Genomic DNA, 16,236 nt, shown 5'->3' on the forward strand with positions numbered 1-16,236 from the left:
ATTATACATACAAATGTTGCCAGACTTTATGTTTCTAACTGATTTTATATCTCGAGCATTATCTACAAAAAGCAACAATTTACCATCCAATTAGACTTCTGGCAGAGAAAACACTTGCCTAATGTAGTTATAACATTTGTGGACTGACTTGCTCTGTATCTGGTTTCTGCCAACATTTCCACACGCACAAATATGCATGCAGATACACACACATTCATGAGCTAGCACCACACACGCTGTGTAGACATGTGTCAGCGAGACATCTCCATAACTGGACCAGCTGACCTGAGACTTGCAGAGCTGCTGGTGACTCCAGGGAGAAGGATAATAGAATTTCTCCAGCCGCCTTCCTGTTAATTACAGCAGACCTTGGCTCTGAATAAATATTTATTCAGAGGGTACAGCAATCTGCATGCATATTGTACACAATCAAGCCCTGGTCCACCAGAACAATGGTTGGATGTGCCATGAGTAAACAACATCAGAAAAAATAATAATAATAGTTTTGTATATGGAAGTATGTGGATAGAGTGCTTTTAATTGCCACCAAACCTCAAATTCAAATATGTACCCCACCAAAGTATAGTATGAATTATATATTCTATAATTCTATAATAGAATCAGCTGCAGCACCTGCAGTGACATCTTGTACTGTTGTTTGCACCAACACCACTCCTTTTTTGTACATATTCCACGTCAATGGCTATTTTATGGCTTATATTTTTACGGATGAATTTTTGCAAATAATATATTCTGAAAAATACATGAAAAGTATTGCCCTCCATGTTCTCTGCCTATGTGCTTCACACAGTGAAGATAAGGAATCACACTGCAAACACACTGTTGAGTTGGAGAAGTTTTCTTTGACAGACGGAAAAGAAACAATCTTTACTTTGGCAGGAAAATACTGAAGTAATATAAAGAAGGAAGGACAGGATCCAACACCATACTGAGGTGATTGAGAGGAGGAAAGCAAACATGAGCCACTGCCCTGAACTGGTTCGTCTATATATCTACATAGTCAGACTTGAAATGCACATGTGCATGTACAACAACACCCATGAACATAAACGGAACACTCATGCACTCACACACACACACACACACACAGACACATTCCCCTTTGCTCTATGGGCCAGGCAACAGCTGTGTTTGGTGCAAGTGGAAGAGCAGCTAATGAACCAAACAGAACGCTTGACAATTCACATCTGCTGACATTCTCCAGCTGCTGCCAGCATGCTGGCCTTCGCAAGCCTCCCTAGACCAAGACCTAACGCCAGGGTAAACACCTGGGAAAGACACCATAGACACACACCCTTTCATGCATATATACATACACACTTACAAGCCTCCACACACAAACACGGAGACATGCACAGATTCCTGAAAATCACCCTTAGAATACAATCTGTGCTTTACCAAAAGAGCTTGATTTTAGAATCACTGAGCTTGCAGGCGTTTGATGCGGAGGTAGGAACAGACTGAATCCATTTGACCACAGTTAACATTAAATGAAACCACAAAAGCCACAAATGAGTGGTTACACCTACTGTCTGTAGTTGCGTGAATTACCTGATACATTTTGTCACATGCAGTGTTACCTCATTATACCTCAGGGCACAACATCCTGAAGCAACATGCTGTTTGTGGCAGCATCTATGATACTGCGCTCTGTGTTTCACTTCGCTGTCTGTCTCTGTATGCAAAGACTTTATTTATAGCCAGGTCTGAACTGGAGGAAGCCTTGCTGTCATTGCAGCAGACAAGTCGGTGGTCCTCTTCCTACACAAGGCCTCATTACAGCCATATCGCACAACAAAATGGACTGAACCCCTGATGTGTCCCTCATGGGGACTTTACATATTCTCGTGCAGTGCCCTTTGAAAACATGCCTGTTCGGAACGGGCCGATTGCTTCAAGACTTTGCTACAACATAACTTCTCTGGTCTCTCTTTGTCGAGATAATCGAAGGACATTCAGAGACTCCTTCCATTATCTTTCCATTACTCCATTATATTATATATTTTTTTCTTTGATTGCTATAGACAGTGATGACTCTACTCTTAGCTGAGCAGCAGGATTCTTTACCTATTGCGCTACAGACATTCTTGCATGACTAGGCTGTCATATATATATATATATATACACACACACACACACACACACACACATATATAGTGAAAAATAACAAATCATAGACATAGTGTACACTCGGCCCACACATATGTTGTAGATAGAATGATGCTCCATCTGCTGCAGTAACACTGAGACATGATGCAAGCATGGCAACAAGCACTGTGGTGAATGTGAAAGCAGCCACTGTGCGAGGATGCTAAGATGAAAAGTGTTCTCCTGGGTGCTTGTCGCTGCCCTACTCTGTAGCCTCATTTATTAAGAAATGGCTCACCTGTTCAGTGAAACCAGTAACATATATATGCTCACACACAGATACAGTTCCCATGTGCTTCCCTCTGTCTCCGTGCTTCGTTTCACGACCCTGTTTCCTTAGCACGCACACACTCACTCACACATACCTATACACAAATCTGTTCTCACAGAACGCCCTTTTGTCATCCTTTCCCTCTCCCACCCACTATCTCCAATTTGCCCGGGATCTTAATGCGGTGAAAAATGGCTCGTCTTTTCTGATTGCATTTGATAACAATTTTGTCAAAGCTCCTCTGGCAGCCGGCGAGGAGCAGTCCCATCAGCAGCTGTAGCTAATTAGCCACTATCGCTAGCTCTTTTGGCTCACCCTCCGCTGCTTCCCTTGGCCCAGTCGCTTCTAAGTATAAATTATTGGATTGTCGAGATAAACGAGGCCTGGCAAATAAGGGAGCAAGAGAAGGAGAGAGATGAGAAGGGGTTCAAGGAGGACGCATGTAGACGAGAAAAAGGAAAGAAATTCTGGTAATTGTTCCTGTGTCCAGTTCTCAGAGATTACCTACAGCCATGTCCTTGGTCATCACAAAAGAAGTTTATATGGTGACTATTTCACTTACTATAGTCCATTTGTATTGATCTTGGTCAAATGGATTCAATTTACTCCCACCTCTGCATCAATAGCATGTGACCTTTTCCTAACCACTTTAGACAAACTCAACCACTCAAAACCTGTTTTTGTTTTGGTATGATGCTGAAGGTTTCTGATAACTGTTAGGAATAGATTTGTAAAAGAGACACAGGACTTTTTTACACTACGCACAAATGTCTGTGATTGTTTAAGAAGCACACAATGGAATGCACCTTGCATTTCCACATAAATTCCCAAGACTGAGTTAACAATATTGGAGATAACAGCAAAACATAGCAAAACCCAAACTCTAGAGGACTTGGACATAATTTGCTGTGCACCACTAAGGTGCTGATAGTTGCTGACCGTACAGGGAAAATGCGACTGAATTACTGTGATAAAAAAAGTGGCCTGATGAAAACACAAGGCAATCACAGAGAACAGAAAGTCTAGTCAAGGACGAGCTGTGAGCGATAACACATGGGACAATCTTTTATCCCCCTCTGATTAATTCCAGGTCCTCCACGCTGTACACTGGATACAGTGTCATCAGCAACCTCTATGTTAATGGTAGTTTCACCAGGGTTGCAGGAATCTGGCCTGCAGAGAGCCGTTTGAGTGTACAGAGATTAACCTCCTGGCCATCAAAGGCATTTGTCTGCTGTTTTTCATCCTTCATTCTGCTGCAGATATTGCACCTACTGCACCTTGCATATCATGAACCCCCAAGAGGAGGAATAACAACAAGACTGGCTGACATGAGGCAAAAAACAATCCGGGTCCTCATAATGGCAAAATCAATATTAAAGCACCCATCCTTATGTGTAGTTATAAGATGAGATTTGGAATCTATGTCTGTCTTTAATGTAAAAGGGGGTGAAACAGAACAGAGAATAACCTGAACGTACTTCAGCCGGTCACCAAATGAAGCAGTCTCACATCGACGATCAGTGGACAGTTCACTTAAGGCAGGGAAATAAATCATGCTTTTGTGGGATAATGGTCCTTCAGAAGACTTGCTTCACAGCCACTAAAGAATAGTTATATGCTATGAAATAAGTTGGGTGGCATGTATTAATCAAATTGTAGGGCCCTTGAGCAAATGAAGAGGCGGTTGGAGGCAGAGGAAATTAATAACACCAGGATAAAAAGCATTCATTTAGATTTAAGTAGCATTGCGTTGTGTTGCTGCGTACAGGACCCACAGCAATCACCCATGTGTCTGAAATGCTCAGGTTTTGTCCAGTGACCAGCAGGTTACTGCTCAAGACCTGATGATACATTTTTTTTATTTTTTATCAGACTTGGTATTTGGTTTCAACTTTGTCATTAGATCTTAATCTTACACAGGGTAGTCATCACTTAACTCAAAATAACTCAATGAGGTAGATGGCCAAGCACTGTTTTTTTTTTTTTTTTTCAAGAAATGACTTAGGTTTTTGGAACTGTCTCTCAAAAATGCATTAAGGCATGGTGCATCATCAGTGAGCATACTGTCTGAGCTTCATTGGCAGTATCCCAATAAAACATACAATGAGCCATGAAATGTGAAACTCTAGCCCATCAATTTCACCTGGTCATCTAGTTGATGATAAATTAACTGTGACATAAAACTTCTGATTTGTATTATAGCTCTCCACAGCCTAATAATAGCAGACAGCAGAAGATGTGACCGGAAACTATATTCTATCCCCATTTGGCTGGAAGCCCAGATTAGATTTGATCTATTTTGTCTGTCTTGTCTTTATGTGATGTTTATCAGGGGTGTTAAGAGTCTTGAGTGTAACTGTTTACTGCAGTGTTTACTTGGAGGAAAAATCCTAACACAGCCGAGTGATCAGTCTCAAAGTTTTTGGAAAGACAATGTCCTGCCATCCTACATTTCTCATACCTTTACTCTCCTTTTGAATTAAACAGCCGTTTTACCTCAGAGCTTGAAAGTAATCCAGCAGAGATATCACTTTGACTGCCTTTGCTACAGACGTCCCTGCAACATTTCCCATTTATCACTTGATAAACCAACATAATGGATGTTCAAACTACAAGGGCTGCAACTGCTGCTGCCTCTCTGTCTAACAGGTTGTCAATGAAAATAGACTGCAAGTAGTAATGACAGTTATATACAATGCTTAATTATTAGGGGTATAACCTTTGCTGTATCTAGCATATGCAATTTAAATACTGTACGTTATTTCCACAGGAGGGCTTTGTATTAGACCACGGTGAAATGCCAAGAGCAAACTAATGCTTCATCTTGTGGAATTCACTGGAAGGGGATGAAGCATCCATTACAGCTCTGCCTTTAATGAGGAAAGAAGTAGGAATATAAAATTCAACAAAGTCTTCCACAGGTTCGCCGACAGGTGTTTTCATGCTAATTGAACATATGCCAGCAGGCTTATTGGTGTCAAAAGCAGACATACCCCTGGTGACTGTGATTCAGTCAAGGTGAATGGTATAAATGGTGTTAGAGAGAATACAATTTTTGGTTCAACCAGCTTCCTTGTGACGCCTACACACACTGGCAATCTTTTGCCACATCTGAGCTGGAAAGTGTGCTTCTTTTTTTTGCAGGGAATAAAAGAAAGCAAACAAATAAGTTAGTGACAGCCCTCAAAAGCTGCTAACCATTGTGTGATTTGCAATTCGTGTATTGACCTTCACATGTCAAATAGGCCTACATCAGAGAGAACAACATTCGTATTGTGTGTACGTGTGTGTTTGAGAGAAAAAGAGAGAATGTATGTTCTGTTATTGTTTATTTTTCTTAGTTTGCGGCTGTCATTGACTATTAAACATACTGACAAAGACACAGTCTGATCGGAGAGCGAGGAGGAGGATATAAAATAGTTTTTATCATTGAAATGAGGAAAAGTGGAATTCTGTGAGCTATGAGTGATAAAATAGTCATGTGGATAGAATCATTACTGGGCAAACTTAAAATCATTACATTTTAACTTGGCCTTCATCGCCGACAGCGCTAAAAAGTATTGATTTTCGCTTCATTGTTGGCATCCCAGAACTTTCTCTCTAAAAACATCCCTCATTCCTATTCTCCCTTTCGTCTCCCATCCTCTCCCACTTAAGCTACCACTGGTCTATTGACGTACCAAATCCTGGACGCTTGTGAATGACAAACTGCCCCTTCAATGAAATTCTTCATAAATCACGCAAATAACGGTGTGCACCCCTACGCCACACTTGACAGATACGAGATGGATTGGGGACGCCGCAGGGGTAGCGCCAAATGACGCACCCCATTAGGTGTTGGTAGAGTTATTCAAATCAATAACTCTGTCTTGCAAAAAGAATCCACCTCCTTCCCTTGAGGTCCAGACCTGTCAGATAATGACACCTCTATTTGTTTACCTTGTCACTTTCTAATCACGCTCTTCCCCCTCTTCCATATATCTGCTGTGAACCCTCGCCTGCAGTGTATTATGTGCTGTAAGTGACTCCAAGCGCACGACCCGTCCAGCTCTCTTTGAGGCTGAAACCCTTTCAGTAAGTGTATCTTTATTTACCTTAATCATTGCTGTTCTTGCACATTTGATTCACCTAGTTGATCAACAGAAATGAATCGACAACTATTTTAAAAGCGTTTAAGTAATTTACTCGGCTAAACATTCTCTGGTTTCAGCTTCTCAGATGGGAGCTTTTGCCACTTTTTCTGTTTTATGTCATTACAAAATGAACACATTTGTGAAGACATCACCTTAAAAATGTTCACATTTTTTTGACATTTTATAGACACAACAATTGATCAAGTAAAATTGAGTATGACAATAATTGTTGGTTTCAGTCCTAATTAACATGAGGTTAGAGGCTTAACATTGAAGCTCAGAACTTGGATTGTTAACCTAATGTGTCATTTGTGAACAGTCATGACAGTGTTAATCTGGTCATCTCAATGTGAAACACCCAAGAAACGGCTGAATGCACCAGAGGCCAAGATGCTTACCACTGCAAGAGACTCATTGTCTTAAATGAATTGTGTCACAGTGTCAGGAGGAGTTGATAAATGGGCCAAACCACGACATTTAGAATAACAAATGTGTCTTCATGTTGGAAGAAAACACGTGTAAATTCAAAGGAAGCCATCCTGCTGTGCTCAGATGTTGTGCAGCGGTTGAAGTACAAAGACTAGAGAAAAAAACATGAAATCAGAGTGGGTTGTGACTGATTGTTTTTGAGTAATAGCTCCACACACTGTGTTAGATCCTCCAGGCCCGCTGCACTGCATCTGGCCAAAGACAAAGCTAATCGCGGAGGACGGCGATGTGAGGGATCGTGGTGGATGGGCCCACCGCGGGGCAGCTAGGCCCATGCTGGGTGTGATGTTTGTGTGTGTAAATGTGTGTGTGCGTGCAGCTTCGATCATGAGCTCAGTGTGGGGGTCATAGCACAAACATCACAGAGGCTTACCTCAAACTCTACATCTTGGGCGTGTGGTGTTGTTTTTTTGTTGTGTATGTGGAAGGAACCATTGGTGTTTGCAAGTTTTGCCTTAAAAGCTAAGACCACCCCAAGCTGTGATTGCCTTGCCAAGCATGAAAGACACTTTTGCCCATTTTTTGTGGCTGACTGTTTGTAAGACAAACAACATTAGTCATCCTCGACAGTTGCTGCTATCGCTCCGGTTTAATGTTATTTCGAACAAAGTGGGCTACATTGTCTCATCTTTTTATACGACTTATATGTGTTTACAAACATCCGTTACGTGAGTTGACAAGACTTGTGAGCATGCCAACGACTCGTTCATCGCGCGCTGTAGTTTGTATGGAAGGCCAGACTCAACGGGCTGTTTTTGTCTGAAATGCAGGCCTCTGGAATGGGAAAAGACCCAAGCTATTTCCATGCAATCATCTCTTTTTCCTCTGCCTTTTCCGCCACCATGCCTCTCTTGTACTTCAGCATCAATATGTATTTCATTTCTCAGGTCCATGTTTGAAATTATAGCGAGCTCTGGGGATAATGGCCAAGGATTGGATTCACTCCGGGCACATTTAGTGCAGAAAAGAGCTAAAGAAGCTTGTCACATTTTTTTGGGACTAACGTACCTACAAAGGATAAGGTTGGTAAGAGGGCTCTGCGTGGCTCTAAGCCTACAATATTACTGACTCCCTGGTGAAGGATAGAGACAAAAGCTTCCAAGAATCTCTGGTGAGTGAATGATGAGCGCAGTTGTATTGCTGTGGACCGACACCGTGTTAGAAGAATGGGATTGGGAGGGAAGTAGTCATTTGCCAACTTTGACACCATGGGGAAGCATTGTCAAACACAAGTGAGAATACTGAATGAGAGATGTTGTACAGGAGAGGGAAAGTGAGAAGAAGAGCAGCCTGCTGGCTCCTCTGTACCAGGGCAAACAGGAAAAGTAGTGGAGGTTGTGAATAACAAATTAATTAGAAATGGGAGCAAGATAGCGATGGATGAGAGGCCCGACGGACAGGGTCCAGGGAAAAAAAGCCAATCACTGAGCAGTGAGCTGTGAGCCCCATCCATTATGTTGGGACTGACAAGTTACCAGCAGTCAGAGCAGGAGCTGCACTTAATAAATCAAAGCTGACAACTCCTCCTTGGCCCTATCTCAAGTACAGCTTTCCCACTTCCCCTTCCCCAGCTTCCATTAAGCTTCACCTTCTGCGGATACCCGCTTCACCGTTGCCCACCTTCCAAGGGCTTTGCAAGCACTGGATTTGTTATTCCTCTGGTTGTTTCTGAAAATATACTCCATGCTGGATTAAACGATGGCAGTGACAGTAAGAAGGTTACAAGTTTGGGCCAAAAAGGTTGTTGTGTCATGTGACCTGTAAGGTTGGGCAAATCACTGAGAAGAAGGCAACTTCTCCCATTTAGATGTTGGGCAGCCAACAGACAAATGGTATAATAATACCCAAGGCAGAGTCAAATATAAATGGGGTTTGCAACACTGTGACAAAACAATGACAGGGAAGTATATGACAATCAATGCAGTACATTTTTTGTCTGATTGACTTATAGTACCTGGCATCCTCAGGTGGTATTTGCATGGAGTGCGTATTTCTATAGCCCTCTACGTCCACATGCCTTTACTCCCCAATGGTTCAGTGTTTCAGAGTGGGCAAAAAATCCACCGACATGTCAGCTGACAAATGCATTGGATGCCATTATTTAGCTTGTAATTTGCCAGCATTTGCTCTTAATGAAGGCAGAGGCTCAAGAAAAGTTACATTTTAATTAAAAGAAGTTTGTGCTTCCGACAGTAACACGTTTTTCTTTCTTTCTTTCTTTTTTTTTAAGTCAAAAATCTTTCAAAGGGTGATCAATTAGCACCTGCCAGAGAAGCAGAGTGTCGAAACAAGTCCTGTGCAGTGCAGCACAGCATTTTCAGCAATTAAGAGTCTTGCTTGTACTAAGTGGAAAGGGCTCTTTAGGGAACAGTTATACACACATACAAACACATACACAAAGGAGGTAAACAATTACTGCTGCAGATGTTTCAACTTTAGACCTTGCTGGGATCAATTCTAATCAAGTGTCTAAAGGTTGAAAATCAGCCGTGGAATTCTCTTGTTTTCACTTCATCTTCTGGTCCCTTTGAGACTGTTGTGTTGTTGCTTGTCTTTGTTAGCTTTTTATCATGCACAATGAGAACCTTCATTTTGGTTCAGTGGTGGCCAAAAAGATTAGAGGAGTGGGTTTTTATCATAAAGTTCACTGGCTCAAAGTCTATATGTGAAAAGAAAGGGAAAACAGTAACACTCAGAAACACTGAACTTTTTCAAAAGATTGACTGTGATTTACGGCGGAAGGAAGGAACAAGACGCTTAACCTTGAACTGCTGTGGTAGAGCTACTCATTCACCTACAATAGACCTGGCAAATCAGATTGGGTTTAACAGGTATAAATGTGAGGTTTTGCTGAAAGGTGGATGCTCACTCAGCAGGCAAAACAAGGCTTCAAACTCATGATGATTTTTTAACTTGATTCTTGCTCCAGTCATTTCAGTGTTTGAAATGCATTAAGTCCAGTGGTAAATGAATGGCAAAGGACATTTTCTGTGACATGATCATGAAAACGTTATTTTCCTGCAGTTTATTCTTTAATGCCTGCTTTTCAAATCGATTATCTCTGTTCACTTGTGGCAGATTTTGTTATAAGGCACATTTGTTCAAGGTAATGGAAAGGTTAGTTGCCATCATGCTGCACCTACAGTAGCTGTTGACTGAGAGCGAACATGTCCTGCAGAAACATTGGATAATTGCGGCAAACACATTGTTTTCACCCCCGAGCATTTACAGACTCTCTAGCCTGTGATGACATACAGTATGAACTGTATACCTGCAGTTCCCTGATAAAGGGAAGAGAGATTTCGGAGATTTACTGAACACAGCGGCTCCCAGAGTGATAATGGTAGCGAAGAGGAAAAAACATTGTTTCACATCACAACACAACCTGGTGGGATGATATGAGCAGCATCATAATCTGGAGATCTTGTTTGATTTGATAATTAAAAATGCAAACCCGAAGGAAAGAAGAATAAACAGGCTGTTGAAAGGCTATTGAACTGAAATGAAATCTGGAAACATACATCCTTCTGTGGAGAGCTTTTGAGCTGAGATAATTTGGACAGTTATTCCAGTACATGGCACGTGTTTAGTATGTAAAGCAATTAAGGAATAAAATATAAAACAAACACATACAGTAGATGCACACATGGTCAAGGACACTGTCACACACAAAAACAAGCTCTCTCTCTCTCTCACACACACGGTACAATTTGTAGAATCCAGTTAAGGCTGATGTGTATGTGTATGTGTGATTCCAGCACCCATGAAGGCCAAAATTAACCTTGTGAGTCCCCTGCTCCTCTTCACAGTCGATGGTCATATAACCCACAATTTACACACAAGATCTGTCCCCTCTCTAGCAGTGCCCAAACATAAGTAATTAAGACACTCACATTACTAACTAATGCATTAATTAAATCTTACTAGTATTTATTATTATAAGTATGGTGCACTGTGAATGGCCTTCCAAAGTAAAGTAAAATAATCCTGAGCAAATAATGACGCTTGTGTCTGACATTTTTCTTCAGTTTATATCTTGTAGTTGGTGAAAGATCCAAGATTTCTTCTTGGGGGAAAAAAAAATGATTATGCCCTTATAGCTGTGCTTCTGAGCAGATTGGTGCTCTAATTTAGCCATGACCTCCCTGGCACTAGAATTCGCCAGCATGCAGCAACATGCCTACCAGACCATTTTAACCCATTTTTGGGGTTTAGTGTAAGCCTAATATGACATGATGGAAAAGTATGCATTTTAAAATAATTGCAGTGCTTAATGCATTACAAATTCTACATCTAAATGTCCCATTAGGATACACTTTTGATACACTGCACAAGTTAAACGAGCACTTTGGCTCAGGGCCAAATGCGAACACACGTGTCTCCCCCTGACACAGACCATGATCCAAATGATTTATATTGTGAGACAAAAACCCCCCATAAAATTTCTCCCCTCTAAGGACAAAGTAATTACCAGCCTCAAACCCCCCAAAAAGACTCCTCCTAATTTGTAGCTTTGGGTTGTATACAAGTGGGAGGTATATAAGCAATCACTTCCTGAAGCAGTGCTCCACAGCACCATCAATATACAGTATCTGCATTGCTCATCCCTACCCAGTATTCTGCCGCTGTTCTCTCGAGGCACCACTTGCTATGCATTTGCTCTTGAGGAAAAATGGGACCTTTCCCATGCGAGGTAAGTTGTCACTTCACTACATACGACATTAGCTTCTTCCCTAGTTTAAGTAATTGGTGTGCTTGTCCCTCAGCCCAGAGGGCTAGGGGTTAGGGGGCTCAAAAGGATGGAGAAGGAATGAAGGTAACGGTTCACCGGCAGCAGGTATGCCTTCACAGAGCCTTTCTGATGAGGTCCCATGAGCTCTCTGCATCTGCTACTTCAGATAAGCATACCTCAGATGCCACTGGGAAAGGTGGAGAAAAAATGGATCTCCACATTTTTCCCTATTTCAAAATGAAATGAAGAGACAACTTCTCCCAGAGTACAACATGGAAATCCACAGACAGTCCATGTTACCTAGCGGCGGCCTCATGGAACACATGATGTTGTGGTCATTTGAGACAGGGCGGAGAGAGCGAGACTGGTGCCTCCTTAATCCCACACACATATACAACTTTTCTCTTCAGGAGACTCACAGCTTCCCTCTGAATTTAACTTAGAGCATTATGAAATTCAAATAAAGTTAGAGTGGAAAAAGTCTTCAATAAACTCTTCTCCGTCAACAAACTGGTTTTGCTGTGTAATTCTCAGGTGCTAAACGAGGATGTGAGTGTGCATCCTCTCACATATCTGATTTGGAATCCAGAAAAGTAACAGTCCATCTTTGTCTGGTTTGATTCTTCCCTCCCGAGGCCCTGTGACAGACAGATGGCTGCTGAGATTATACTAGTTGGATGTGCTGCCTGCTTCCTCCCTTAAGTCACTGTGTTTGATGTTGCAAGGCCAACACTTCCAAAATAATAACAGGCCCACAGTCTAGCTCATGCATTATGAAGACAGGAAGGAAACAGCTGCAGAACATCAGCAACAATAATAACATTAGTTCAGCAAACAACACAGTGACAGTAGCCTTGGTTTAGTGTTTAGCTTTGCATACTGGAGCTTTTCTAGTATTTTCTTTTAAGCTCACAGCCTGCTGCAGCTCATCAGCACAGTGCATCTCAGCCAGTTACATGTGTACGTGAGACAGCACTATGTCATACACACTGATGTCTGAGTGTCTGATTCCATAGTAAGGTAATGCCAGAATGACACAGTGACCCCTTGCTTACAATTAGCAGATCATGTATTAGAGCAGCAGTGCTACAGTTATCATATGCTCTTCAATAAAGTTAAGCTGTTTAATATTCAAAGGGCTTCATCAAGTTGTTTGGAAAAAAAGATTAATTTTAGATGTTTCTTTACTTTGTCTGGTTTTACTCAAGTTGAGCATAATTGAACCTGATATTTAATCACTTGCCTGAAAATAATCACAAACCAATTTATTTCCTCAAGCTTTCAGAATATGCCTATTTGCGATATGGCACTTCAGCAGACATCCTGCTCTTGATTGTCTTTGCAGCTGATGGTTATGTGTATGAATGTGTGAGTGTATGCTCATACAGCATATACACAGGTTTGTGTGCACGTGTGACTCTCAGCATACGTAATTCTGCAGTGACAGCGTGGATCCCTGGTCCAGATATGGTTGAATGGCTGCAGGGGGAATTACTCCCTCTTGCATTCTCTCTTACTGAGGCTATTTTTCACAGCTACGGTATATTCAAGGTCAAACAAACTACCTGAGAAAATAGTCACAAAATGGCAAATTTTCAGCAAAATAACAAAGCATCTCTTTACCAGCTCATATTAATATTCTAATTTCGCTACATACGGTGTTCTTGTTATCTGTGTACTGAATGCACAACCTTGTATAAAGGCTAAAATTGGGCTAAAATCTATTCAAGAATAAATTCTTCTCTTACACATGTAGAGTAATCCTGGACCTACAGGAAAAGGCTGTTCAAATACTACATGATTCAGCATTAATTATGGACACAGTGAATGTGAATCATTCAGTAAGAGAAACTGAGAAAAGGTCAACATCCTCATCCCTTCAGGTCCCATTCCCCTCTAAGTGACTTTGCCACTGTTCCTGAGTTAATGTCTGGCTTAATTAAAACACGGCCGAGACGTCTCTCGGTGAACACCTGTACGATCGTAAATCCAGCTGAACTGCGGTGACACGGAAAGAAGGAGAGGATGGTTTGAGTGTATGTGCGTGGATGTCGGTGAGGGGCCGTTCTTGGGGGACCATTTTCATTCTTCTACCACCGCCACCTCTGGGCTGCAACACCCTTGACCCGCTTGTCACCAATCCATCATGATGGCTGAGTGACGGCCCCAGTGCATCTCTTAACCTTCTTTTAATCAACCTGTCTCTCTGCATCACCTTAAACATAAGAAGCGGCTGACGGGGGATAGGGGGCATTTGTCTTTGCATTACGGGCGGACGGCCTCTCCTTGAGAAGCCCACCAGATTCATCAGTGTGATAAAGTGGTGTGTGTACTCCTTAAAGGAAGCCTTGGGAAGGAAAGGAGAGTGAGAGAAGCAGAGACAGAAGGAGAGGGACAGGCAGAAAAAAATGAAATGGGAGAGAAAGGGAGCTCACCTGAAAACAGGCATGCGAGCGGTGAATGTATGTGTGTTTGTGTGCGTATGCGAGGGAGTGTGTGAACTTGTTTGTGTTGAACCTTGAAACTCAAAGCTTGTATTTATGGGGAGCATCCAATCAATGATGGTGTGCAGTGAATGAATGGGTGTTGGGGGAACTTAAGTGTAAACTCAGCCTTTGCTTCTTGTCGCCACATTGATTGTATCAGCGATGATCAAGTGTGCTCTTATATATATTTTAAATAAATATATATATATTATATTATATTATCAGTAATGATTTGGGAAAAACAGCAGCAACGTAATGTTCGGTACAGGCGCTCTGCTTTTAATACCTAGAGCATAAAAGGTACTAGTGAACAAGAGTCTACAGCCACACTAGCAGCTCTGTGAGGTTGTACTTATCCACAGCTGTGCTTTGAGCTAAATGCTAATATCATTATTATCTCTACTATTAGTGTGGCAAATTATCGCATACAAATGAAATGTACCATTTCAAAGGTTTAAACCAATGCCAGTGGTCACTGGCCACAAAGCCAATTTGTGGACAACCAGTTTGAATGATCAGGCCATTTCCCACCATCCCCGCTGTTGTCATGCATCTCAACGGGCTTCCAGTTTTATCTGTATGATTTCAGACAGCAACAGGCTGACTCCCGCTTGAAGGCTCCACCTACCTGCCATCTCCGATCGACTCCAGCAGCACTTTTGTTTTACCTCCTGCCAAACCTGAATCTTTATGACTCACCTAGAGCTTCTTCCTTCTCCAAGCTTCGCACCAAGTGTACACATACTTTTATTCATGCCAAATAACTTTCATACTTGACTATAAACACTAGCAAATCCTTAACCCAGCCTACACACTCAAGAGGAGGCGGCCATGAGCATCTGCTTCGTCGTCCCAACAGGCTACTAGACGCCTTTACAGGTTGAAGGTCGATGCTCCACCAAACAGGCTTTGTGGTCACCAGGGAGCCCCACTTCCCCAATCAGGAGGCATGCTTTAATCCTGCAGAAAAGCTGAAGTTCTTTACCCTAAAATCTTTTTAGAAACGCACCACAGACTCATTAAGAGAGAGACTGTCAGGGGGAGAAATAAAAAAAAAACCAACCCAATCAAGTCCAAATGTAGTTTATACACAAGGTGGAAAAATGGGCTCTTTAGATAAGGCTTGACACACTGAATTATCAGACTTTGATAGTGTACTTAGTTAATTAACATAGCACAGATTAAAACAATTGTCCATCATTTTCCTAGACCCTTTTGCCTGTTGCCTGCATTCCCTCAACCCTTAGCAAAGACAAACAGAACCAAGTTTGAGCGTTAACAATCTAAAAACCACCCTAGACATTTTCCCGTGTCCTTCATTTGTCTTCAAGGACAAATCCCATCACAATACCAGACCTACAGCCTGCACACAACGAGAACACTTCATACCCCAATGCACCTCACATACCCAAGGGACTATGAAAGCTGAGGAATCATTAAAAACAATATTTCATACAATGCATACCACCGCAGTCTTATTCACCTTTGGCTGTGATAATCTAAGTAGCAGCTAATTGATTACCTGCTGGAATCTAAAAGGACTGAAAAGGTCAAGGTATGGCATCATGCAAAGGACAAACACCACAGGCAGCGAGGAAAGGTCACAGCCCCTTTGCCTTTTTGAAGAAAGGAGCAGTGGATGAGCTAACAGGAATCCCAGGGGAGCCACAGCATGAGTAATTTTGGGGCAGACGGCAGTCTTGTCTAAATATAAGCTCTCAAGCTGTGCTGGCTGGCACACGTTGAACACCCAGTCTTGAGACAATGTTGAAATCCAGGTCAGGAGGAACTTTGCTGTAAGCTATAAGCTGTTCCTAACAGTAGTTAAATGCTGTAAGATATTTGATATGTACAAACAAATATATATATTTGTTTTCATTTATTGAAATAATTAAATTATGCCTCATGTAGATGTAGCCATATTTTCAGCATTTGGTGAGCCGAAAATATGTT

At 41.8% G+C, this 16,236-nt stretch overlaps 1 protein-coding gene across 1 annotated transcript in view; it reads right to left on the reverse strand.

The window, feature by feature from the left end:
• Positions 1-16,236, reverse strand: part of kirrel3b (kirre like nephrin family adhesion molecule 3b) — a 148,383-nt gene that overhangs the window by 100,580 nt on the left and 31,567 nt on the right. The window lies entirely within an intron of this gene.

The sequence above is a fragment of the Enoplosus armatus genome, chromosome 5 (genome assembly GCF_043641665.1).
Source record: "Enoplosus armatus isolate fEnoArm2 chromosome 5, fEnoArm2.hap1, whole genome shotgun sequence".
NCBI classification, from domain to species: Eukaryota; Metazoa; Chordata; class Actinopteri; order Centrarchiformes; family Enoplosidae; genus Enoplosus; species Enoplosus armatus.